Source organism: Pan paniscus, chromosome 21 (assembly GCF_029289425.2).
Source record: "Pan paniscus chromosome 21, NHGRI_mPanPan1-v2.0_pri, whole genome shotgun sequence".
In the NCBI taxonomy this organism is placed as follows: domain Eukaryota; kingdom Metazoa; phylum Chordata; class Mammalia; order Primates; family Hominidae; genus Pan; species Pan paniscus.
This window is the reverse complement of record NC_073270.2, coordinates 49957445-49976579: the sequence shown is the minus strand read 5'-3', so window position 1 is coordinate 49976579 and position 19135 is coordinate 49957445. Positions and strand designations below refer to the sequence as shown.

At 45.7% G+C, this 19135-nt stretch overlaps 2 protein-coding genes across 5 annotated transcripts in view; one reads left to right on the top strand and one right to left on the bottom strand.

The window, feature by feature from the left end:
- Positions 1-19135, top strand: part of OSER1 (oxidative stress responsive serine rich 1) — a 53570-nt gene that overhangs the window by 5858 nt on the left and 28577 nt on the right. The window lies entirely within an intron of this gene.
- Positions 1-19135, bottom strand: part of GDAP1L1 (ganglioside induced differentiation associated protein 1 like 1) — a 69375-nt gene that overhangs the window by 36091 nt on the left and 14149 nt on the right. For both annotated transcript variants that reach the window (XM_034947231.2, XM_055104926.1), the window contains exon 2: positions 4128-4239. The gene's annotated coding sequence lies outside the window, so the exon portion shown is untranslated. The remainder of the gene's footprint in view (positions 1-4127; positions 4240-19135) is intronic.

Below are 19135 nucleotides of genomic sequence, written 5' to 3'. Positions count from 1 at the left end.
GGGGTTCAGGCGGTGACCACTCCTCTCTAGGTAAATATTCATTTCTCCTCTTCTGACCAGCACCTTGTGGGTGTCCAGTTCCTCATTCATTGATGGTCCTTGACTGAATCAGTTACTATCGTTAGAAAATGGTGATTTTCTAATTTTGTCCTTTTGTTTGCATTTGTCAGCTGGCATTCTTTATGTGAATTTCATTAATTATGAGTGAAGTTCACCATTCCTTTAACTGTTTAAAAACCAGGCTGGGTGTGGTGGCTCACACCTGTAATCCCAGCACTTCTGGAGGCCGAGGTGGGTGGATTCTTCGAGTCCAGGAGTTCAAGACCAGCCTGGGAAACATGGCAAAACCCCATCTCTAGTAAAAATACAAAATATTAGCCGGGTGTTGTGTCATGCACCTGTAGTCCCAGCTACTCAGGAGGCTGAGATGGGAGGATTGCAGTGAGCTGAGATCGCGCTACTGCACTCCAGCTTGGGCAACTGGAGTAAGACCCTGTCTCAAAACAAACAAACAAATAAAAGCCAACTTAACTTCTTTCCTAGTGAATCATCTGTGTTTCCATAGGGACCTGGACAATGATAGGACTGTGTGATACGTGCTGTGACTGGGATGGGAAAGGGGTGTGGTAGAGCCAGAAGGGGACATCTGGATCCCCCGTCTAAGCACTGGTGATGCCAGGGAAGGCTTTTCAGAGGCAATGGCTTTCAGTATGGGTTCCTGCCAAGCAGACCCTGAGACAAGTATTCAAGGGCACATAATTAACTTTGGAGAAAAAGGACATCCTGGGAGGCAAGTGGGGAAGACAGGAAAGACAGCCAAAGAAGGTGTATTGCCAATCAAGTTACTACTGTGGGTGACCAGGGCTTAATTCCAAAGGGAAATTCTGAGAGCTGCATGAAGTTCCTCAGCATTACCCTGCCCAAGGAGGGAGAGAGCTGGGGTATTTATACACCAGGTCCTGTCAATCTTTGTTTGAGGGCTGCTTCTTGAGAGAAGTTTTAATTCCCTGGCACTTCAGGCCTGCCCTGCAGTTGGCAGAGTGGGTCCCAGTGGCACAGAAAGCCCTCGGGCAATAAACATAGGTGTTGCCAGCTAGGGGTCAGCTGATGTGCATTGAGTGGGAAGAGTGGGGCATACAGGCAGTCATCATCAGCATCTGCTCAGGGACTTGAAGCAGAGGCTTGTGGGATGAGGGGGACATAGCCAGCTGGGGAGAAGAAGGTGGAAAGGATGCATGCTCCAGGTAGAGACACAGGCCCAGAGGTGGGACAAGAGTAGAGTGCTTGACGGGCTGATGCCCACTCATCTGCTGGAGGCAAAGTGGAGACGTGAGGCTGAATGGTACTGCCAGGCCACTTAGGCCACCGGCAGGAGTCATCACATTGTGCCGAGGGCACTGGGGAGTCCCTGAAGAGTGTTTTGTTTTGTTTTGTTTTTTGTTTTTTGTTTTGTTTTGTTTTTGAGATGGAGTCTCGCTCTGTCGCCCAGGCTGGAGTGCAATTGTGCCATCTCGATTCACTGCAACCTCCACCTCCTGGGTTCAAGCAATGCTCCTGCCTCAACCTACGAATAGCTGGGATTACAGGCGTGCTCCACCATGCCTGGCTAATTTTGTATTTTTAGTAGAGATGGGGTTTCACCATGTTGGCCAGGCTGGTCTTGAACTCCTGACCTCAGGTGATCCACCTGTCTCGGCCTCCCAAAGTGCTGGGATTACAGGTGTCAGCCACCATGCCCGGCCCCCTAGAGAGTTTTAAGTGGTGAAATTATTGTCCAGTTTGGGTGTCAGAAATCCGAAAAGGCCTGAAGTATGTATTCCTCACAGGGTGGGACTACTCCTCCCCTCCTTCCGTAAGTAATGGACTCAGCCACCAAGTGGTTGCCATTGAATGTGAACCCAGGGCACAATGAGATGGGGTGCCTGGGGAACATCTCACCCAGAGCTATACTGGCAGACTGTATACTAAAAATGTCTGATTACACATATGATCATATGTTATCATGACATAAAACAGCCAGGAGGATGTTCCATGTGCTCAATACCTCGCTAAGCACCACACTGTCATTATCTCAATGAGGTGGATACTGTTATCACCTTGATGTGGGGATGGATGGTTCAGTTGGCCCATTCTGGGATTTCCCAGCCAGTGTCTCTCCTCCCTGAACATGGCTAGGACACATGGCTGACCTCTGGCTCTCTGGGTCCACCTTTCCAAGTTTTTTTACTGACTGTCTCTGTCTCCTGTCTTTCTCCAGGCAGGGTTTAATACAAAGATCTCAGGGGTGTTTAGTGACTCACAGTCAATCCTCCAGTGGTGTCTTATCTCACACAGAGGAAAGCTGAAGTCCTAATGACTTAAAGGTGCTACCCGATCTGGCCCCATCTGGTCCTGATCTGGCCCTGTCTGGTCCCCATCACACCTCCCCATCTCTTTCCACCCTCCCTTGCCTGCTGCCCCAGCCCATCGGCCTCCTGACTCTTCCCTAGAGGCAGAGGGTGCCGCCCCGAACTTTGCTGAGGGTCTCTTCACTTGCTGTTCCCACTGCCTGCCATGCTCTTCTTCTTTTTTTTCCCCCAAGCTCTCTCCCTCACCACCTTCATATCTCTGCTCATGTGAATGCCACCTTAGAATTAGCTAAACCTTTCCTGACTGCCCATGTAAAAGAGGTAGCTACTCTGACCCAGCACTCCTTTATATGACTTTGTTTTTCTCCATAGCACTTACCAACAGGGGGTCTGCATGCAGGGTTTTTTTGTTTGTTTGTTTTGAGATGGAGCTTCATTCTTGTCACCCAGGCTGGAGCGCAATGGCTTGATATCGGCTCACTGCAACCTCCGCCTCCCAGGATCAAACGATTCTCCTGCCTCAGCCTCCCAAATAGCTGGGATTACAGGTGTGCGCCACCTCCCCTGGCTAATTTCGTATTTTTAGTAGAGATGGGGTTTCTCCATGTTGGTCAGGCTGGTCGCAAACTCCTGACCTCAAGGGATCCACCTGCTTCGGCCTCACAAAGTGCTGGGATTACAAATGTGAGCCACCACACCTGGCCTGCCATGCAGTTATTATTTATCTCTCTGATAGGGATATAAGCTCCATAAGAGTAAGGACTTGGTAATGTTCACCTCTGCCTTCAGCTCCCGGCCCAGAGCCTGACACAGAGTAGGTGTCCAGTATTAAATAAACAAGTCAATCAATGAATGCCCCCTGGCCTGCCCCTGGTGATGACCTCTGCTCAGCCTGACGGAAGTTTGCCGTGACCCTAAAGTCTCCGTTCCACACTTTTACACAGTCTCTCAATTCTCTTTTCCAGAACACTAATCGCATTCACTGGGTGTCATTTTAATTCCGAGAGGTGACATTATTTCCAAGGTCTTGAAGGGCACTGCTGCTCCCCATCATTTTCCCTTCTGCCCCAAAACACTTCAAATCCTGCTTGGACTAAAAGAGTAGGGGAAGGGCTGACAGATTTGATACACAAAGCTTAACAAATTTTGTACCACGAAAATTATAAAATAAAGTTAAAGGATAAGCAATAGACTGGGAGAAATATTCACAATTTACATAAAAATATGTATTAGTCCATTTCCATACTGCTATGAAGAAATACCTGAGACTGGATAATTTACAAAGAAAAAGAGGTTTAATGGCTGAGGAGGCCTCACAATCACGGTGGAAGGTGAAGGAGGAGCAAGGACATGTCTTACATGTACTCTCTTGGCAGCAGGCAAGAGAGTGTGTGCAGGGGAACTGCCCTTTATAAAACCATCAGATCTCATGAGCTTTATTCATTATCATGAGAACAGCACATGAAAACCCACCCCCATGATTCAATGACCTCCCACCAGGTCCCTCCCACAACATGTAGGGATTATGGGAGCTACAATTCAAGAAGAGAATTGGGTGGGGACACAGCCAAACCATATCAAGGCATAATATTCATCATATATAAAGAGCTCCTACAAATCAATAAGTAGTAGTGAAAATTAGAAACAAGCAATTCATACTAAAATCTGCAGTGGACACTGTGGTTATCTGTCCAACATCTATTCTACATACATCTACCTCCCCTCACCCCACCCCATCATGTTGCTGCCTTGCTGCCAAGGGAGTGGGGTGGGGCTTACCTTGACTCCTGTCCCAGTGGTCAAAGCCAATCAGGTTAATCCCATCCTCCCTTGTTCCAGTGATTGCTTCTAATACGTGAGCCAGTCAGCCCAGAGCATTTCGCTGGTGGTCCTGTTAATGCAAAGCTCAGGTTTTTGTGCAGTGCTTGTGGGATGTGTCTGCTCTTTTTTTTTTTTTTTTTTTTTTGAGACAGAGTCTCACTCTGTTGCCCAGGTTAGAGTGCAGAGGTGTGATCTTGACTCACTGCAACCTCTGCCTCCTGGGTTCAAGTGTTTCTCCTGCCTCAGTCTCGAAGTGCTGGGATTACAGGCATGAGCCACTGCGCCGGGCCATGGGATGTGGCTGCTAGACATCAGCCAGGAAGCCTGTAGCCTCCACTGTTCCCAGCAGCCATTCTTGAGGGGAACCAGACTTGAATGAAGCGGACACCAAGTGACAGGGTACTGAGGTGGAAGCAAATGGCCTCTGGATGAAATAACTGAGTTGCTATCTTAAGTAACCCTACCGCTCCAGCCTACTAAACTTGCCAATTATGAAAGTCAATAATTCCCTGACTGCAATTTTAAAGTCCAAAGTTATAAAATCAAAGGTTTTCTCTCTGTATCTCAACTACAAGTTACAAGTTTAAGACAAACTCATTTAGTGGCAACATCTGCACTGAACCGATATGAGACTATGATCTTTATTTATCTCTCTCTAAAGAAACATTAATGTATTTGATTATGAGGTGCTGCCCCAGCCCCCACTGGGAATTTCACATAATATATAGTATAGTACTACATTACCTTTCTAAAATCCCACAAAAGCCAAATTCAAAAATTCATTCCAGATAACAGATTGTGGATTTGCCTAGCCTCTCAGGAAGAAAATTTGGTGAAATTTAACAAAAATCTGTCAAATATACTTACCTTTTACGAATTTATCATATAGAAACCATTGGCTAGGTATACAAGGTTGTACAGATTTATAATAATCATAATAACAGCCATGAGGGTTTCCAGGTGTCAGACAGTGTACTAAGCACTTTATAGACGTTATCGTAATTGAGATAGATATTGTTATTATCCTTATAATATACATCGGGAAACTGACACTCATCTGGATATGAATGTTAGTAGCCTAAAGTCAAGAGCTAATGAACACTAAGTCCACAGAAAATGGACTTTGAAGTGTCCAGACAATAGGGGATTTGATTTAAAAATTAGAGTATATCTATAACATGGTTGGATGAATTGATTGAGACAGGGTCTCACTCTGTTGCCCAGGCTGGAGTGCAGTGATGCAATCATGGCTCACTACAGCCTCGACCTCCACAAGCTCAGGTGATCCTCCTACTTCAGCCTCCTGAGTAGCTGGGACAACAGTCTTGTGCCACCATGCCCAGCTAACTTTTGTACTTTTCATAGAGATGGGGTTTCATCATGTTGCCCAGGCTGGTCTTGAACTCCTGAGCTCAAGCAATCTGCCCATCTAGGTGTCCCAAATTGTTGAGATTATAGGTGTGAGTCATCATGCCTGGCCATGGAATAATTTATATCCACTAAATATAAGGAAGGATTTCATGATACGTTTAAATTTTAAGAACAGGTATTGATTATGTAAGGTGTTTTAAAAATTTTATTTAGCTTAGGTTATTACAATCTTTAAAGTGTAAAGAGGAAAAAAAGCAGGTTACCAAAATAGTATGTACAATTCAATTTTTTAAGACATATAAATTATAGAAGGGCAGTCAATAAAAGTTTAATAGTAGTCATGTGGTTATATTGAGATTGGAGACAAGGGTAAGAAGAGATCATGAGTGGGCTTTTTTGTTGTTGTTTATTTTTCTTTCTTTTTTTTTTTTTTTTTGAATGGAGTCTTACTCTGTCACCCAGCCTGGAGTACAGTGGCACAATCTCGGCTCACTGCAACCTCCACCTCCTGGGTTCAAGCAATTCTCCTGCCTCAGTCTCCCAAGTAGCTGGGATTACAAGCACGTGTCACCACACCTGGCTAATTTTTGTATTTTTAGTACAGACAGAGTTTCACCATGTTGGCCAGGCTGTTCTTGAACTCCTGACCTCAAATGACCCACCCTTCTTGGCCTCCCAAAGTGCTGGGATTACAGGCATGAGCCACTGCACCTGGCCTGTTGTTTATTTTTCTTAATTGGAGTTTCTGATTTTCCTTCTGTTATGGACTTAATTGTGCATCCGAAAATTGATATGATGAAGTAATCCCTAATGTGGTTATATATGAAAATAGGGCCTTTGAGGACATAATAAAGGTTAGATTAGGTCATAAGGGCAAAGCCCTAGTTCAACAAGACTCTTGTTCTTCTAAGAGGAAGAGACACAGGAGTGCTCACAGAAGAAAGGCCCTGTGAGGACACAGTGAGAAGGTTGCTGTCTGCAAGTCAGCAAGGGAGGCCTCAACAGAAACCAACCCGGCTGGCACCTTGATCTTGGACTTGCAGCTTCCACAACTATGAGAAAATGAGTTTCTGATTTTTTTTTTTTTGGTCTACTTCTTTCATTTAGTTTCTGATGTGCAAGCCACCTGGGGTGTGATATTTTGTTATGGCAGCCCAAGCTGACTAATATACCTATTGTAGACATGCATTATTCCATATATTTTTTTAATTTTTTAAATCAAAGTTGTTTAGGAAAAAAAAAAAGATATTGCTTGATTTCCCCGTGACCACTGAGGGCAAGCCAGTCCTGGTCCTCACACTGCAGGAAAAGGGAAGGGAATTCACATCGTCTGAGTGTCCTTCTGAGCTAGACCTGTTACCAAAATCTCATGGAAAGGGCATTAATGTCCACATTTGACAGATGGAAACAGCAACTCAGAAAACAGTAAATGCTGACCAGGGCTGTGGCTCACACCTGTAATCCCAGCACTTTGGAAGGCCGAGGCGGGCGAATCACCAGAGGTCAGGAGGTCGAGGCCAGCCTGATCAACATGGTGAAACCCCGTCTCTACTAAAAATACAAAAATTAGCTGGGCATGGTTGTGGGTGCCTGTAATCCCAGCTACTTGGGAGGCTGAGGCAGAAGAATTGCTTGAACCTGGGAGGCAGAGGTTGCAGTGAGCTGAGATTGTGCCATTGCACTCCAGCCTGGGTGACAAGAGAGAAACTGTGTCTCAAAAAAAAGAAAGAGAGAGAGATAGAGAGAGAGAAAAGAGAGCGAGAAAGAAAGAGAGAGAGATAGAAAGAAAACAAGAAATGCCTGGCCTCAAATCCCCAGCTAGGAAGCAAGCATAGCTGGCGTTGGGACCCAGGTCTATCTGACCCCCAAATCCAGTTGAGCTTGTCCCATCTCTTACCTCTGCCTCCATATAGCGGATGCTGAAATGGCCACAGATATGGGTAGGGTCGGGGTGGGGAACATCTTTCAGCCCGTAAGGAGTACCCAGAAGATTTTGCTTCCAAATTCTGGGCAAGAATGGCTTTCCTGAGAGCAAGACGTCACTTGAATTTTGCTGTGAAAAATCTTAACAGCTAACGCGTAACTTCTACATCTATTGCATCAGGGTTCACTGACTCGAGAAGCTGTAGGCATATGGGAGAAGTGTCATGAATGTGAGGCAAGCCAGGCATAAAGCAATGCTGTGTGGTGGAGACTGCGGCAAACTGGAGAGCACAAGTTCCGCTCAACAGGACAGCCGCTCCTCGTCCAGCCACTGGAATGCAAACCCAGGTGCCAGCGATTCTGGTTTTTCATGAACCTGGAAATCCGGACGTTTGTGTGAATTTGCTCATTTAAAAATTTATTAATATGTTTTTTGGCTGCATAAATGTCTTCTTTTGAGAAGTGTCTGTTCATGTCCTTCGCCCACTTTTTGATGGGGTTGTTTGTTTTTTTCTTGTAAATTTGTTTGAGTTCATTGTAGATTCTGGATATTAGCCCTTTGTCAGATGAGTAGGTTGTGAAAATTTTCTCCCATTTTGTAGGTTGCCTGTTCACTCTGATGGTAGTTTCTTTTGCTGTGCAGAAGCTCTTTAGTTTAATTAGATCCCATTTGTCAATTTTGTCTTTTGTTGCCATTGCTTTTGGTGTTTTAGACATGAAGTCCTTGCCCATGCCTATGTCCTGAATGGTAATGCCTAGGTTTTCTTCTAGGGTTTTTATGGTGTTAGGTCTAACGTTTAAGTCTTTAATCCATCTTGAATTGATTTTTGTGTAAGGTGTAAGGAAGGGATCCAGTTTCAGCTTTCTATGTATGGCTAGCCAGTTTTCCCAGCACCATTTATTAAATAGGGAATCCTTTCCCCATTGCTTGTTTTTCTCAGGTTTGTCAAAGATCAGATAGTTGTAGATATGCGGCGTTATTTCTGAGGGCTCTGTTCTGTTCCATTGATCTATATCTGTTTTGGTACCAGTACCATGCTGTTTTGGTTACTGTAGCCTTGTAGTATAGTTTGAAGTCAGGTAGTGTGATGCCTCCAGCTTTGTTCTTTTGGCTTAGGATTGACTTGGCGATGCAGGCTCTTTTTTGGTTCCATATGAACTTTAAAGTAGTTTTTTTCCAATTCTGTGAAGAAAGGCATTGGTAGCTTGATGGGGATGGCACTGAATCTGTAAATTACCTTGGGCAGTATGGCCATTTTCACAATATTGATTCTTCCTACCCACAAGCATGGAATGTTCTTCCATTTGTTTGTATCCTCTTTTATTTCCTTGAGCAGTGGTTTGTAGTTCTCCTTGAAGAGGTCCTTCACATCCCTTGTAAGTTGGATTCCTAGGTATTTTATTCTCTTTGAAGCAATTGTGAATGGGAGTTCACTCTCACACCAGTTAGAATGGCAATCATTAAAAAGTCAGGAAACAACAGGTGCTGGAGAGGATGTGGAGAAATAGGAACACTTTTACACTGTTGGTGGGACTGTAAACTAGTTCAACCACTGTGGAAGTCGGTGTGGCGATTCCTCAGGGATCTAGAACTGGAAATACCATTTGACCCAGCCATCCCATTACTGGGTATATACCCAAAGGACTATAAATCATGCTGCTATAAAGACACATGCACACGTATGTTTATTGCAGCATTATTCATGATAGCAAAGACTTGGAACCAACCCAAATGTCCAACAATGATAGACTGGATTAAGAAAATGTGGCACATATACACCATGGAATACTATGCAGCCATAAAAAATGATGAGTTCATGTCTTTTGTAGGGACATGGATGAAATTGGAAATCATCATTCTCAGTAAACCATCGCAAGAACAAAAAATCAAACACCACATATTCTCACTCATAGGTGGGAATTGAACAATGAGATCACATGGACACAGGAAGGGGAATATCACACTCTGGGGACTGTTGTGGGGTGGGGGGAGGGGGGAGGGATAGCATTGGGAGATATACCTAATGCTAGATGACGAGTTAGTGGGTGCAGCGCACCAGCATGGCACATGTATACATATGTAACTAACCTGCACAATGTGCACATGTACCCTAAAACTTAAAGTATAATAATAATAAATAAATAAATAAATAAATAATAAATTTGGCTGGGTGCAGTTGCTCCCGCCTGTAATCCCAGCACTTTGGGAGACCAAGGCGGGTGGATCACCTGAGGTCAGGAGTTCGAGACAAGCCTGGCCAATATGACGAAGCCCCGTCTCTTAATACAAAATTAGCTGGGCATGGTGCTGTGCGGCTGTAATCCCAGCTACTTGGGAGGCTGAGGCAGGAGAATCGCTTTAACCTGGGAGGCAGAGGTTGCAGTGAGCCAAGATGGCGCCACTGCACTCCAGCCTGGGCAACACAGCAAGACTCCATCTCAAAAAAAATAAAAATAAAAATTTATTGATAAATTTATATAAAAAAGAACACTGGGGCAGGCATAACAGAACATAGCTACAGGGTGGATCCAAGCCCACACATTGTCTGTTTGCAACCTCTGCATTAGAGCATTTAGTTTTTGCCACACTCCCAGAGGCAGTATGTTTGGTAACATAGCACTCATTACTTTAACAGATACAAGTCTCAGTGGCTAAACACATGGACGTTTATTTTTCACTCATATAAAGTCCAGTTGGCAGCGGTGTGGGGAGGAACAAAGAGTTCTATCAACTTTCCCTTGGGGCTTTGAAGCTACCCCAGGCATTGATATCCAATGGGCAGATGGGCAGAGAGAGTGGAGGATCATGGGGGTTTTATGGGCAGCAGCATTCCTCACTTCTGCCCACATTCATTGGCCACAACTCAGTCATGTGGTTGCCCCACCTCAATGCAAAGTGGAGCTGGGAAATGCAGTCCCTGGTGAGTGGCAGCCTCTTTCCAACACCTACTGCGTCCTATGGACTGAGAACACAGGTCTCTGGGGGCAGAGATCCATCTCTGCCTCACGCAGTTATTATCATCATCTCTATTTTACAGATGAAGACATGAATCTCAGAGAGGGTAAGTGACCTGTGAGAAGTCACACAGCCAGGAGCCCTGTCTTACTGACTCCAATCCAGGGATCTTTCCTCCATCTGTGTTTCTCAACCTTGCATCTCATGAGAATCACCTATGGCACTTGTTAAACATACAGGTTCCTGGTCCTCACCGCAGACTTTGAATCTGAATGTTCAGCGGAAGAACGTGGTAATCCTAGATGGTTCTTATATTAGGCTGTACACTGGTGGCTGAACCTTAGCACCATCTGGGTAGCTTTGTGAAACAAGAATCTCTTGGCCCTGACACCTAGCAATTCTGATTCAGTTGGTCTGGGGCAGGAGCCCTGACATGGACATTTTATAAAGCTCCCAGGTGATCCTGAAAACCACTGCTTCTGCTCCAAACCAAACTGGGCTGGTCATCAGTCTCACCCAGTAGAGATTTCAAGCTGAAGCAGTGAAAGAGAAGGTGGCGGGGAGTGGAGGGGTGTCAATCACTGATTTTTTACCCTGTGTGCACATTAGAACTAACTAAGGCCTTTTATAAAGTAGCAATGCCAGGAATCCAGCCCTAGAGATTCTGATTTAATTGGTTTATGGTATGGCCTGGGAATCCACATTTATTTATTTATTTATTTATTTATTTATTTATTTATTTATTATTTATTTATTTTTAAGATGGAGTCTCACTCTGTTGCCAAGACTGGAGTGCAGTGGCATGATCTTAGCTCACTGCAACCTCTGCCTCTCGGGTTTAAGTGATTCTCCTGCCTCAGCCTTCCCGAGTAGCTGGCTTATGCCTGCCACAACAACCAGTTAATTTTTGTATTTTTAGTAGAGACAGGGTTTCACCATGTTAGCCAGGTTGGTCTCAAACTCCTGACCTCAAGTGATCCACCCGCCTTGGCTTCCCAAAGTGTCGGGACTACAGGCGAGAGCCTGTAATAAAATAAATAAATAATGAATATGAATATAAATAAAATAAAATATAAATAAAAAATATATAAATAAAAAATAAATAGGTGCACAGCCTATTTATTTATAAAATAAATTTATAAAAATAAATAAATTTATTTTAAAAATATAAATATAAAAAATATATAAATATAAATAAATAATTAGGCACCCAGCCTATTTACTTATTTTTGAGACGGAGTCTCGCTGTGTCACCAGGCTGGAGTGCAGTGGCATGATCTTGGTTCTCTGCAACCTCTGCCTCCCGGGTTCAAGCGATTCTTCTCTCTCAGGCTCCCATGTAGCTGGGACTACAGGCACTCACCACCACGCCCAGCTAATTTTTGTATTTTTAGTAGAGATAGGGTTTCACCATGTTGGCCAGGCTAGTCTCGAACTCCTGACCTCAGGTCATTTGCCCGCCTCAGCCTCCCAAAGTGCTGGGATTATAGGCATGAGCCACCGTGCCCAGCCACTTTCCCTATTTTTAAAGCTCTCATAGAGGACTGTGATCCTCCCCTCTGCCCCAGGGTCTTGCTACTCAAAGCATAGTCTAAAGCATCAGCACAGCACTGGGAGCTTGTAAGAAATGCAGAGTCTCAGGCCCTACCCTAAGCCCACAGTTTAGCAGACTCCCAGGAGATTGGCATGCACTTTAATTGTGAGAAGCTCTGCTGTAAGGCGCACAGGCTCCTTTTGGGAGGACAGCCGATTAGGTCCTCCAATCAGGGCTGGCCCATCTTCTCATCCTTCCCCACCCAGCTCTTGAAGCTGCGAAAGTTTTTTCAGTGTCATCAGCATAGCTGGCCCCCAAGTGTCTGGCCCTTGCTGCCCCGTGCTGTGGCCATCTGCTCATGAATACCCTGTCAGAAGGTCTGGGCATGTGCAGTTTGGTGAATCAGCAGGGGTTTGCAGGCCCTTCCTGCCAGGGAAGGGCATCACAGACCCTCGGCATCCACTCAAGGAGCAGACCATGGGATTGCATGCTTCACCCAAGGAAGATCTAAAGGTCTTTAGATCTGCAGGTTGGAGAAAATGACAGACTTGTTCTGTGAGGTTCTGGGACCAGTCAGAGGAAGTTATAGGGAGCGCTGTTGCAGTTCAATATAAGGAAAAGGTTCAAACAAGCAGGAAGGGGCTGAGGCAGAGGGCAGTGAACATCCTGTTTCTGAAAAGAACATGCAGGGGTCAAATGACCTTCTTTCAGGGAGAACCTGTGGGTTGGGTGTGAGCTTGGAGGGGGCCTCCACTCAGGGCTGGAACATGCAGCCTCCTCAAAGGCAGGGAGGCCGGGTCATGGCGCGAGAAGAGCATGGGGAGCGAGATGATTCGGGATTCCTCTGTGTCTCTCCCTGCCAACGTTGATTCATCAAACCGCGCCTATGCCCAGACCTCCTGACAGTTTCCATAATGAGAGAGCTGTGGCCAAGGTCATGGGGCATGAAGGCAGTTTGGTTAAACACAAACTGTCTGAGTGTGAAATAACTTCCATGTTGGTCTCTGCTAGTTTGTAAGCTCAGTAAGGTCAGTGGCGGCTACCTGTTGAGTCTGCAGCACCTGGCAGGGGGTCCGGCAGATAATATTCATAGCACCTGCCCAATAAATATTTGTTGACTTCAATATAATTGGTTGAAAATATTAGTCCCTTGTTTGTTTTTATTTTGAGACAGTCTCATTCTGTTGCCCGGGCTGGAGTGCAGCGGCGCGATCTCAGTTGACTGCAACCTCTGCCTCCTGGGTTCAAGTGATTCTCCCGCCTCAACCTCCCAAGTAGCTGGGACTACAGGTGCATGCCACCACACCTGACTAATTTTTGTATTTTTAGTAGAGACAGGGTTTCACCATGTTGGCCAGGCTGGTCTCGAACTCCTGACCTCAAGTGATCTGCCTGCCTCAGCCTCCCAAAGTGCTGGGATTACAGGCGTGAGCCACCACTCCCGGCCCCTTGTGTTTGTTTTTTTTTTGAGACAGAGTTTCTCTCTTGTCACCCAGGCTGGAGTGCAATGCCGGGATCTCGGCTCACTGTAACCTTTGCCTCCTAGGTTCAAGCAACTCTCCTGCCATAGCCTCCCCAGTAGCTGGGATTACAGGCGTCCGCCACACCTGCCACATTTTTATATTTTTAATAGAGACAGGGTTTCACCGTGTTGGCCAGGCTGGTCTCGAACTCCTGACTTTAGGTGATCCGCCCACCTCAGCCTCCCGAAGTGCTGGGATTACAGGCATGAGCCACTGCACCCGGCCCCTTGCGTGTTTCTTATTGATAATTTTTATCACTGTAGGATAATTTGACATCCTTTCGTGCCCTTTTGAGCAGTTTTGTCAGCTGTTCAAATTTTATGGGTTTTTTTTCCTTGATTTCTCTTTATGCTCTAATTCTTCTTCACCCAACTTATATGTGCACTGCACTCGTTGTAACAGCAACACAACTAGAATATCCTAAAGGGCCCACAAAAGACGGTTTGTTAAATTAAGCTCAGTATATTAGTAAGGGACAACAGCAAATTGCAAAATAGCCCGTGTGGTCAGATCTCATTAAAGGTATTTTTGATATGTATGCAAAGAAAATACTTAAAACACTGGTTCTTGTTGCAATGAGTCAAGAACCTCTCTGTGAATTGAATGAGAGGTAGAAACTTGAACCCAAACACACAACTTTAGTGAATTCAGGGGCTCCCTTCCCCAAAAGCAGGCTACTAATCCGGGTTAAGAATCACATATCGACCAGGTGTTGTGACTCACGCCTGTAATTCCAGCACCTTCGGAGGCAGAGGCCAGCAGATCACTTGAGGTCAGGAGTTCGAGACCAACCTGGCCAACATGGTGACACTCCATTTCTACTAAAAATACAAAAAATTAGCCAGATATGGTCGGGGGCTCCTGTAATCCCAGCTACCCAGGAGGCTGAGGCAGGAGAATTGCTTGAACAGGGGAGGCGGCGGTTGCAGTGAGCCCAGATTTCACCACAGCACTCCAGCCTAGGCGACAGAGTGAGACTACATTTCAATAAAACAAACGGAAAAGAACCACGTATCTAGAAGGCTTCCACCAGGATGCCACGGCCTTTGGGTGGGTGGAATCATGGGTGTTCTTTAGGAGCTACTTTTTGCTTGGCTGTATTTCTTTTTTTTCCTTCCTATTCTGAGCATTGGTTACTTTTGAATAAGAGACAGGAGCTGGACTTACTCTAAACTCTACTTTAAATCTCTAGTTCATTTTAGCCAGCTTTCTCTAATTGGCAGTGTTTTTGAGGAAACTTCAGATGGAAAAAGGGTGAATGCTTCCAATAACCAGTTAATGAGGAAGCTGAGGCCCAAGAGGTCCAGTGATTTATCTGCCCAGGACGGGCAGCAGGGCAGGCTGAGAACTCAGGCCCATCTCCTTATGTCCTCTCCTCCCCTCCCAATTACTGCCATCTCTCCACGTCAGCAATGCTCAGGTGTCTCCGGCATTCATGGCCTCACAGCTTGGACACTCCATGCCCCTGACATGACCGGTGTGGATTCTAGAGAGTGGAGACGTTAGACCACGCAACCTCCACATACGCCTTTGCTTTACTGGAAAACCACACTGGGCTGCAGATCAAACACACAGAACTGCTGGCAGAAGTCCTGTGCCCGGCACCAGGGCCAGGAGCTGTCTGCCCACTCTGAACGTCGGCTATTGGAGGAGCCCACTCCACACGATTCACAAGGGCTGCAGGCAAGTCTACGCTACTTCTACCACGTGGGAAATTTTCTTGGGACTATCCAAGTGATACCAACAAGTTCCCCGTGGACACTTCGTCCAGGCTGACTCTGGCTGACTCTGCACCAAGTGGAAGGAGTGCGGCACTGCTCCAGGAGTCCTTGCCATGCCGGGTGGGGGGTTGGGGGTGGGAGTGGGTGAGACTGGGCTCCACTCCATTTCCACTCTGACGGGACGTAGTGGAGATGAGGAGGGAATGTGAGCCCCACCAGAGCCTATGCCAGCAGCTCCAGCTCCAGCTCCGCAGCAGCACCAGGGGGCTTGGCTCAGCTCTGACAGCCCTGGAATTTCACTGGGCAAATAGATCTCAGGTTTCAAAGCTGGGAAATGAACGTGAGCATGAAATGTGCCCCTGGGCAGATGAGTCCATGGTGTATGTGCTGGGTTTCCCAGGGTCAGCCGCAAGGTACATTTTGTTTTGGAGGTCTGCTCAGTGGTAACGAGTCTCTCTGGGCCAAGGTGATTCTTGGAGATGGCCCCTGGGCCTGGGTGTCAACCAGGTGAAAATGGTTTGGAAGAGCAATAGAGGAATTCTGACGGCCAGAGGATGGGAGACTGGAACCTGAAGCACGGATGGATTCTCAAGGCCCGCACTGAGGACTTCTTTCTATACCTCATCAAGGAAAAACACGCAGGCACGTACACAATTAAGTCTTAGGAACACACTGCAACGTCAGTCAACAGTTAATGGTCCAAGAGGTAGAGACCTTTAAAAAAACCCCTTGATGGCGCCGAGTGCAGTGACTCACTCCTGTAATCCCAGCACTTTGGGAGGCTGAGGTGGGTGGATCACGAGGTCAGGAGTTCGAGACCAGCCTGGCCAACATGGTGAAACCCCATCTCTACTAAAAATACAAAAATTAGCCGGTCGTGGTGGTGGGTGCCTGTAGTCCCAGTTACTCGGAAGGCTGAGGCAGGAGAGTTGCTTGAACCCGGGAGGTAGATGTTGCAGTGAACTGAGATTGTGCCATTGCACCCCAGCATGAGCAACAGAGGGATACTCCGTCTCAAAAGTAAATAAATAAATAAAAAATCCTTAATGGCCTTTCAAAAGAATTATAGAAATCATACATGTTCATTATATCAAATTCAAGTAATATATAAAGGAAGAAATAAAGATATCTCTATTATCCTGAAGAGGTATAGAATAAATTATCATTTTGCAAACTACCAGATTGGCAAGATTGAAAAGAATGACGCTGTCCCCCACTGGCAATCTTGGTGGAGGCCAGGGTTTCTCATCCTTGGAACTATTGACATAACTCTTTGTTGTGGGGGACTCTCCTGTTTATTGTAAGGTGTCAAGCAGCATCCCTGCCTTCCGTCCACTAGATATCAGTAGCATCTCCGTCACCATCCCCCAAGTTGTGACAGCCAAAAATATCTCCAGGCATTGCCAAATGTCCCCTCAGGGGCAGAACCTCAGAGGAAGAAGCATCTATGGCTGAGAACCACCGTAGGCCAATGGGTGCCCCAAACACCACTGGTGGGAGTGGAATCCAGGAATTCTGCCTGTTCATCAAATATTACAATCTGTGTTACCAGCAACTTCACTTCAAAATACATTTACAAGAGGACAAACTTGTTTGACAAGCATTTTAATGCAGCACCATTGGTAATATTTTAAACATTGGTAATAACCAGGCCAGGTGTGGTGGCTCACACCTGTAATCCCAGCACTTTGGGAGGCTGAAACAGGTGGATCACCTGAAGTCAGGGGTTTGAGACCAGCCTGGCCAACATGTTGAAAACCCATCTCTACTAAAAATACAAAAATTAGCCAGGTATGGTGGCGCATGCCTGTAATCCCAGCTACTCGGGAGGCTGAGGCAGGAGAATCACTTGAACCCAGGAGGCGGAAGTTGCAGTGAGTCGAGATTGCACCACTGCACTCCAGCCTGGGAGACAGTGAGACTCTGTCTCTAAATAAATAAATAAATAAAATAATAAAAATGGGTAATAACCCAAATTAAATAATACATTAAATATACATACCTGTAAAATGCCCAGACATTGAAAAGAGACATTGAAAAGAGTTTCTATGTCTGTCTTTTTTTTTTTTTTTTCTAAGATGGAATTTCACTCTTGTTGCCCAGGCTGGAATGCAATGGTGAGATCTTGGCTCACTGCAACCTCCGCCTCCCGGATTCAAGTGATTCTCCTGCCTCAGCCTCCTGAGTAGCTGGGATTACAGGCGCGTGCCACCATGCCCGGCTAATTTTTGTATTTTTAGTAGAGACGGGATTTCACCATGTTGGCCAGGCTGGTCTCGAACTCCTGACCTCAGGTGATCCACCCGCCTCGGCCTCCCAAAGTGCTGGGATTACAGGTGTGAGCCACCGCGCCTGGCCATGTCTTTCTTTCTAGAATAGAAAAGTAGCTCTGATGTAGCAAGGTCTTAAAATCATGAGGAGGATAAATCAAGATGCAGTATAGAGGACATTTTTATAAAATTTAAAGAACTGTACGAACAAATGCACGTGCACATGTACTGAAAAAGTATACACAGAGAAATATGCATGGGTTTAGTTTATTTAAAGCCTGGAAGGAGGTGTACTAAACCACAAACAGCAGGCAGCTGTCTCTCTGCAGAGTAGAATGGAGGGGCGTGGGGGAGCACATGACAATTTTCGTTTCTACTTTAAGTATTTCAGTCCCATCCCATTAATGGATATATTATACTCAAAGGAAAAGAAATCGTTCTACCACAAAGACACACGCACCCACATGTTCACTGCAGTGCTATTCACAATAGCACAGACATGGAATCAACCCAGGTGTGGATCAACAGTGGATCTGATAAAGAAAATATGGTACATATACACCGTGGAATATTAGGCAGCCATATAAGAGAATGAAATCGTGTCTTTTGTAACAACGTGGATGTAGCTGGAGGCCATTATCCTAAGTGGATTAACATAGAAACAGAAAACAAAATCATACACCACATTCTTTTTATTTTTATTTTTTTGAGATGGAGTCTCACTCTGTCACCCAGGCTGGAGTGCAGTGGTTACAATCTCAGCTCACTGCAACCTCCACCTCCCCGGTTCAGGCGATTCTCCTGTCTCAGCCTCCCGAGTAGCTAGGACTACAGGTGCCCACCACCATACCCGGCCAATTTTTTATGTTTTTAGTAGAGACAGGGTTTCACTGTGTTAGCCAAGATGGTCTCGATCTCTTGACCTCATGATCCACCCACCTCGGCCTCCCAAAGTGCTGGGCATGTTCTTACTTCTAAGTGGGAGCTAAACATTGAGTACACATGGTCATAAAAACGGGAACAGCAGACACTGGGGAACACAAGAATGGAGAGGGATGGGAGTAAGGGTTGAAACAACTACTTATCGGGCACTATGCTCACCACTGGGGTGACTAATTCATTCGTACTCCAAACCTCAGCAGCCCACACTATACCTATGCAACAAACCTGCACATGTACCCCAATTCTAAAATAAAGGTTAAAAAAGAAAAAAGATATTTCAGCATCACTTGTTTCATCTTACAAGGGCATTGTAAAATAATAAAGATAAAAGTTAAGAGATAGGAAAAGAAAAAAAAGGGAAAAAGAAAAAAACCCTCATTGGAGTCCTGTTCTGCCCACCCCTGGAGTTACTAAGTAAGCCCAACTTAAGGGGTCCCTTGAGCTCCAGACTGTAAAGCCCCCAAGGCAGCATCATCCACACCACCTTATCAGATCCTCAAAGCAATTCTTCTAAGTTGGTAGACCGGGGTAGTTATTTCCATTCTGCAAATGGGGAAACTGAGACTCAGAAAGTACAGTGACTTGCCCAAGGGCCCACAAGAAGTGGTGGCCCTGGAGAGATGAGAGGGAACCCAGTTCTCTGGAGTCCCAGGCCGCTGTTCCTTCTGCTGCAACTCCCCAAGTAACAGGAACAGGTGCAGCAATGGGCATTTACAATCAAGGGCC